Below are 8,613 nucleotides of genomic sequence, written 5' to 3'. Positions count from 1 at the left end.
GCTGGCGGCTGTTCACCACGTGATCGTCTGTGATCCTTTTACAGCCAATCAGTAAATGTAAACACAGACCGGTCACGAGATGTTACCGGGTTCTCCTCCTCACACACCGATCGTGTGTAAGAAGGAGATTGCGGTAACATCTCATTACAGCTTACAGTGTACACAAATCACACTGATTGCCCCCCCAATAAAGAGGACCTGTCACCACCCATCAAAGCACCTGTCACAGTCCATATGAGTACCCAAGTACCTGAGTACCTGTCACAGTTCATCTGAGTACCCGTGTACCTGAGTACCTGTCACAGTCCATCTGAGTACCTGTACCAGTCTATCTGAGTACCTGTCACAGCCCATCTGAGTACCCGAGTACCTGTCATAGTTCATCTGAGTACCTGTCACAGCCCATCTGAGTACTTGTCACCGCCCTTCAGAGTACCTGTCACCACCCATCAGAGTACCCGAGTACCAGTCACCAGCCCATCAGAGTACCCGAGTACCTATCTGTAGCCCATCAGAGTATCCGAGTACCTGTCACCAGGCCATCAGAGTACCCGAGTACCTGTCACCAGCCCATCAGAGTATCCGAGTACCTGTCACCAGGCCATCAGAGTACCCGAGTACCTGTCACCAGCCCTTCAGAGTACCCGAGTACCTATCTGTAGCCCATCAGAGTACCTGAGTACCTGTCACCAGACCATCAGAGTACCCGAGTACCTGTCACCAGCCCATCAGAGTAACCGAGTACCTGTCACCAGCCCATCAGAGTACCCGAATACCTGTCACCAGCCCATCAGAGTAACCGAGTACCTGTCACCAGCCCATCAGACTACTCGAGTACCTGTCACCAGCCCATCAGAGTACCCGAGTACCTATCTGCAGCTCACAAAGTTACCCAAGTACCTGTCTCCAGCCCATCAGAGTACCTGAGTACCTATCTGCAGCCCATCAGAGTACCCATCAGAGAACCCGAATACCGAGGCAGCCCATGCCTCATAGAATATACGTTGGGGTGTTTGCTTTCCAAAATGGGGTCATTTTGTGGGTAAATCCACTGTCCTGGTGCTTAAAGACCTTCAAAAGTGTGATAGGTAGGAATGAAATGAGATGTGTTATTTATGCTCCTAGAACGCCTGAAGGTACTACTTCAATGTTGGGCCTCTGTATGTGGCCAGGCTGTGTAAAAGTCTCACACATGTGGTATTGTCATACTCGGGAAGAGTAGCAGAATGTATTTTGGGGTGTTATTTTTGCTATGTAAATGCTATGTGATAGAAATATCTTATAAATTGACAACTTTGTGTAAAAAAAATGCGTTTTAATTTTTTTTCCACATTTTCCAAAAACTTCTGAAAAAAAATGAACCGTTCAAAAGACTCATTATGCATCATAGATTATAGGTTGGGGTGTTTGCTTTCCAAAGTGGAGTCATTTTGTGGGCAATTCCATTGTCCTGGTGCTCCAGGACCTTCAAAAGTGTGATAGGTGGTTGAGAAATGAGATGTGTCATTTATGAAGGTGCTACTTCAATTTTGGGCCTCTGTATGTGGCCAGGCTGTGTAAAAGTGTCACACATGTGGTATTGTCATACTCGGGAAGAGTAGCAGAATGTATTTTGGGCTGTAATTTGTTTTATGCATATGCTCTGTGCGAGAAATAACCTGTTAATATGACAATTTTTTTTTTTTTTTTTTTTTTTTTACAAAGAATTGTGGGAAAAAAATTAAAACTTAAAAAAACTTGCCATGCTAATTACTTAATACCTTGGAATGTCTACTTTCTAAAAAGGGGTCATTTGGGGGTATTTGTACTTTCCTGACTTGTTAGTGTCTCAAGAAATGAGAAATGGCCGTCAGTACATCAGGTGTCATCAATTTTCAGTGATTGGCACCATAGTTTGTAGACTCTATAACTTTCACAAAGACCAAATAATATGCACTAATTTGGGTTATTTTTACCAAAGAAATGTAGCAGTATAAATTTTGGCCAAAATTTATGAAGAAAAATTACTAATTTGCTAAATTTTATGACAGAAACAAAGAAAAAGGCATTTTTTTCACAAAATGTATGGTCTTTTTTTATTTATAGCACAACAAAATTAAAAACCCACTAGTGATTAAATACCACCAAAAAAAAGCTCTATTTGTGTGAAAAAAAGGACACAAATTTCATATGGGTACAGTGTTTCATGACTGAGTAATTGTCATTCAAAATGTGAGAGCGCCGAAAGCTGAAATTTGGTCTGGGCAGGAAGGGTTGTGTAAGTGCCTGGTATTGAGGTGGTTAAATAGATTGTACTCTAAAGCTGGCCATACACCCGTAGATTTACAAATGAACGTTTCTTGGAAATGAGTCTGAAAATTCCGATTGGCACATTCGATGACTTGATTAAAGCTGTTCAAAAGTACATTAAAAAGGTCTCCTTGGTACATTCCATTTTGGATTTGCCCAAAAGAAGACAACATTCACTGTTAGATTTGTTCCAGAAAATTTTACCATCCCACTCCTTCGAATTTCTCTTGTAACTGCGAACAAAAACAAATATCGATTTCCCCCACTAACGATTAGAAAATTAAATGAAAGTTTTATTTAAAAAAAAAAGAGAGTATGGCCAATTTTAACTTGAGAATTGTGAAAAATTACTGTGGGGGACATTAGAGTGTAAGCTCCTCTGGTACAGAGACTGATGTGACTGGCTCAGTGATCTCTGTACAGCACTGCGGTATATGTCAGAGCTATATAAATGTATAATAATAATAGTGCGTGACTGTGGGGGGAGGGGACTTTAGAGTGTAAGCTCCTCTGGTACAGAGACTGATGTGACCGGAGTATAATGGTGATTTCACTTAATTTTAAACTTGAGCACTAAATTTAAAATCTCACTGAACGTATTTTATGCTCTTATTCTCTGTTTCCTATCTTCTTCCAGCTGTGATCACCTGATGAAACCAGAATGTGGACATCTTCTAGATACACGTTCTGCGCATTGTCCATGTTTATGTGTGTTGCTATCTTTTATTACTCCTACCATTTAGAAATCAGACATTCGAAGATGAGATCTCATGAACTTCCCATTGCCACAGACACCATTACAGCTCTGGACAGTCGAACATTTATCATCTCCCCGAATTATGAGCCTAGACTTGGCCAATCAGTCCGGGTCATCGCCATCATCCATGTATCTGTAAAAGAACTCTACTGTATCTTCCATTGTTCCCCCAATCAGAAAATCTCTGTCAGGGCAGAAATAGATCTTCACAGTGACAGATTTGGGTTCCCATATGGAACAGCAGATCTTCTATGTGCAGAACCTTCTGGGTGTGATTACACTTATGTGTCTTTATCTTCAACTTATTCCACAACTGCAGGTCAGAATTTTCTGTTTAAAGTCAGGAACCGTCCACCACAACCAATCTCCTCCAATTTAACCGTCTGTATTTCTACTTTGTTTGGAAACTACAACAATGTCCTCCAGATGATCCAGAGTATTGAGATGTACAAGATTCTGGGGGCCTCCAGAGTCACCATCTATAACACCAACTGTTCCCAGGATGTAGATAAGGTGTTACGTCATTACATTGATGAAGGAATTCTAGATATGGTGCCATGGCCAATAGACCGCCATCTTCAGACATCGAAAAAATGGCAGTATTACAAAGGACTCAAAGCTGAGATTGGATATTTTGGACAAACTGCAGCCCTAAATGATTGTCTATACAGGAACGTGTACAAAAGTAAGTTCGTTCTCTTCAATGACATTGATGAAATTATTCTTCCAGTCAAGGACTGGGACTGGTCATCCCTGATGGAGAATCTCCAGAATAAACACCCAGATACAAGTGTCTTCCTCATTGAGAATCACATCTTCCCGAATTCAGTCAAAATCTCTGGATTTGACTTGTGGTCTCATATTCCCGGGGTCAATATTCTCCATCATTCTGTCAGAGAACCTATGAGTTGGAAACTCTTCAATGGCCGCAAATTGATTGTGAATCCCCGAGATGTATTTCAGACCTCCGTACGCTCAGCTCTGAAATAAAAAGAGGACACTGGAAGAATATAGAATCAGATATGGTCCTCACCTTTCACTGTACACATAAATATAGAAGGGACATCACCGCAGAAGACTTAATTCTAGATGATGTACTGAGGAGACACAACATGTCCTTAGTGCCCCATGTAGATAAGGTGATTCAGAGACTTTTCCCTCAGCAATAGAACCCCCCCTGTATATCCTGTAATGTAGAGTGAAAACTTCAATTCTATGTGTTCACGATTCAAAACTCAAATTTATCAATTTGTTCACTTATTAATAAAGACTACCTAAAACATGGATATTCAAACTGTGGCCCTCCAGCTGCTGCAGAACTACAAGTCCCATCATGCCTTTGGGAGTCATGCTTGTAACTGTCTGCCTTGCAAAGCCTCATAGGACTTGTAGTTCCACAACAGCTGGAGGGCCGCAGGTTGAGCACGCATGGCTTAGAAGAGCCTTGTTGTCAGGGCTGTTTTTCAGCTGGAACTTGATGGAGCTAACTTCCACCACCTCTGGCTCAAGACCTCTGTTCCTCGCTCACCACTATCACTTGTAAATGCAGAGGTTCAACCCCCATGTGACAACTTGTCCCCCAACAGCTCTGACCTCCTGCGCGGGTCCCACTGATTGCAGGGTGGGGACAAGGGAGATGCAGGTGCCTGTGGTGCAGTGCGGATGCCGACACCCCCACTGGAAATCTCCTTTGACGGAACCACCTAAAGTGTGCAGGGAGGTACTAGAGCTGGATGGGTGCTTATACAGCAACAAACGTAAGACATATGGAATATGGATGGGGGAGGGTTTAAGGAGAGGGGAAAATATAGGGGCAATGGCCAGCGAGGGGGAGCATGCTGAGGTCAGAGCTGAAGAGGTTTGAGAGGTAAGAAGCTGCGCAAGAAGGCTAAACCCTGCACTCTGTATGCAGCGCACCCCTGAACTCTGCACCCTGTATGCAGTGCACCCCTGAACTCTGCACCCTGTATGCAGTGCACCCCTGAACTCTGCACCCTGTATGCAGTGCACCCCTGAACTCTGCACTCTGTATGCAGCGCACCCCTGAACTCTGCACCCTGTATGCAGTGCACCCCTGAACTCTGCACCCTGTATGCAGCACACCCCTGAACTCTGCACCCTGTATGCAGCGCACCCCTGAACTCTGCACCCTGTATGCAGTGCACCCCTGAACTCTTCACCATGTATGCAGCGCACCCCTGAACTCTGCATTTTGTATGCAGCGCACCCCTGAACTCTGCACCCTGTATGCAGTGCACCCCTGAACTCTGCACCCTGTATGCAGTGCACCCCTAAACTCTTCACCCTGTATGCAGCGCACCCCTGAACTCTGCATTTTGTATGCAGCGCACCCCTGAACTCTGCACTCTGTATGCAGTGCACCCCTGAACTCTGCACCCTGTATGCAGTGCACCCCTGAACTCTGCACTCTGTGTGTAGGGCACCCCTGAACTCTGCACTCTGTATGCAGCGCACCCCTGAACTTTACACTCTATATGCAGAGCACCCCTGAACTCTGCACTCTGTATGCAGCGCACCCCTGAACTCTGCACTCTGTATGCAGCGCACTCCTGAACTCTGCACTCTGTATGCAGCACACCCCTGAATTCTGCACTCTTTGTGTAGGGCACCCCTGAATGCTGCAGACTGTGTGCAGCGCACCCCTGAACTCTGTAATCTGTAGGCAGCACAACCCCTAAACTCTGCACTATTCATGTAGCACACCCCTGAACTCTGCACTCTGTATGCAGTGCACCCCTGAACTCTGCATCCGAGGAGCAGCGGCTGGGATGGGGCATCTGAGGAGCAGAGGCTGGGATCGGGCATACGAGGAGCGGCTGGGATCGGGCATCCGAGGAGCAGAGGCTGGGATCGGGCATCCGAGGAGCAGCGGGGATCGGGCATCAGAAGAGTGGCTGGATCAGGCATCCGAGGAGCAGCGGCTGGGATCAGGCATCCGAGGAGCGGCGGGGATTGGGCATCAGAGGAGCGGCTGGGATCGGGCATCCAAGGAGCAGCGTGGATCGGGTATCTGAGGAGCGGCTGGTATTGGGCATCCGAGGAGCAGTAGGCATTGGCATCCAAGGAGCAGCGGCTGGGATCGACATCCGAGAAAAGGCTGGGATTGGGCATCCAAGGAGCAGTAGGGATCAGGTATCCTAGGAGCAGCTGGGATCAGGCATCTGAGGAGTGGCAGGGATCGGGCATCCGAGGAGCAGCGGGAGCAGCAGGGAAGCCCGGAGCCGGAACGAAGTGATAGAGGAGGGCTGGCATGACAGGGGAAAAACAGTGGGATAAAATGATAGAGGTGTAAGGATCGGGTGGTGATGTGGGGAGAGGAGGGGTCCAGGGGTGTTAAAAGAGTCTGCCCCCCCTCCCCCAGCGTCACCATCAGAGCGAGGAGAGAGATTCCCACTCCCACCCTAAATTGGTTTTAATGTTTTTGGGGATGTGTGTCTAACTTTTCTTTTCCACGGGACGGTTGTGATTCAGGATGTCATGGCAGTTGGTGGGTGTTGGTCTTTGTGGGAGAAGGAAGACACCTTGGAAAGGATGAGTTCGGGACCCATCAGTGCGGTACGGGTCCTGATTGTGGTATTCCAGTTACCAGTGGTTTAACTGGAAGTTGGTTAATTGGGTGCACTGCGGTCAGTGGGTTGTCTCAGAGCCAGCGTGTCGGCGAGAGGCCTATTAACATATTTAAAGGTACCGCAGTGCCAGATTGAACAGATGGTAGGTGGAGGTGTCCGGGCAAAGACTAACGCTAGCAAGGAATGTGGGTTTTTCTTGATGACAGATGTTTTAGGGATATGTTAAAGTTTAACATTTTATTGGTTAATAAAAGAGGCTGCTACGGCCAATGTTTACTCCAAAAATTGGTGTGGTCTCATTTAATGGGAGCAAGGCTATGGGTTAGTGGAGGAATAAGATGGGTCTGGCAGTATGGTAAGGTATTGGATTTCTTGTGGAAGAATTCTCACTACTGTTTGTGCATCTTCTTCCTTTGTCGTGACAAACACCTCTATCCATCTTGAGAACATGTCCACTATTACAAGTAGGTATTCTTGTCTCTAACCTAATTTAGGCTTGTGTGTGAGACCAATTGGTAAACAAGTGAATGGTGTGGATGGATAGATTAGGTGTTAGATAGATTAGGTGTTCATGTTTTGCCTTGTGAGGGTTCCTGGGATTATTCCGGATGCACGTGGTGATGCATCTGGATACATATGCCTTCACCAAGGAGAGAAGACCAGGGATGTAAAAATCCTTGTCTAATAATTCACATGTGACCTTCCAGCCTCTGTGTCCTCCACCATGGTATTGTGCAATGAATAAAGGAGCCCTTGCTACAGGAGTACATCGAAAGGTTTTGCCTCTATAGGTTAATGAGATAAAGAGTAGTGGGTACCATCGTCCTGTAATGATATAGTAAGGAAGAGGGGGGATTGGACAAGGACTACTCCAAAAATTGCCCTTAATCACCGTTTATGGTTAGGACTATCACGGTACCCAAATATACGGTAGAACACGCAGACTTATTCCCTTCATCCCAAAAGAGGACAAAGCGGTAGTAGTTGGAACCATCATTAACTCCCGACTGGACTACGCAAACTCCCTCTACACCGGACTACCTAAATACCAGATTGCACGCCTACAACTCATCCAAAACACCGCAGCAAGACTGATAACAGAAAAAAAACCCCCTGAAAATCCATCTCCCCATCCCTGAGGAGCCTACATTGGCTAACCAAAAAGGATCGGATCACATTCAAGACCCTCTGCCTTACCCACAAATGCCTACATGGAAACGCGCCTCAATACCTATGCGAGAAAATAAAACGCTACGTACCGAATCGCAGTCTTCAAGCAACCTACCAAAACCTCCTCCACGTTCCCAAATCCCGCTACAAATCGAAGGGAGAATGAACATTCACAGTCCAAGGACCAAGGCTATGGAACACTCTACCAACCAACATGCGTATGGAAGAAAACCATCAGGCCTTCAGGAAGAAACTCAAGACCTACCTCTTTTAACAAGCTGGACCACAGGATGGACCAAGCGCCTTGAGGCAATTCAGTTCGCATGTGCAGCGCTATACAAGTCATTCATTCATTCATTGATAAAAATAGCATTTATTACGAAATATACAAAAATATATACATAAATTACAACAAGAACAACAAAGTAATTGTTGCAGAAATCCATGTGACAATAACAATAAAATTAACGATTGTAGAACCCCCACAGATATGTAGAGGCACAGTGATGTGGGTGTAGACGTAGACCTCAACAAGTTTTGTGGCCAATGCTGCTTCCTCAGGAGGCGTCAACCAATACATCTATAAAAGATATAATTGCAAGGTTACAGTAACAAAGAAAACTGAGATAAAGCTGTATTGCCGAAAGCATATTTGTATTGGAGTATTAAACAAGGTCCAGCATGACTCACCAATGGAGGCCCATACAGGCCACAGACGGCATAAACTGTGGGCGGTTGATCCCCCTGGGGGCGGACAGGGGGGGGGCTATTGGGACGGACTAGAAATATAGACAAGATATAAATTAA

At 45.7% G+C, this 8,613-nt stretch overlaps 1 pseudogene; it reads left to right on the top strand.

Annotated features, from left to right (window-relative positions):
* Window positions 1-2,930: 2,930 nt before the first annotated feature.
* On the top strand, window positions 2,931-4,215 carry LOC141129451 (beta-1,4-galactosyltransferase galt-1-like; annotated as a pseudogene).
* The last annotated feature ends 4,398 nt before the right edge of the window (window positions 4,216-8,613 follow it).

The sequence above is a fragment of the Aquarana catesbeiana genome, linkage group LG01 (assembly GCF_042186555.1).
Source record: "Aquarana catesbeiana isolate 2022-GZ linkage group LG01, ASM4218655v1, whole genome shotgun sequence".
NCBI lineage: Eukaryota > Metazoa > Chordata > Amphibia > Anura > Ranidae > Aquarana > Aquarana catesbeiana.
Note: the sequence above shows the minus strand (reverse complement) of the source record. Positions and strands in the feature narration are given on the sequence as shown.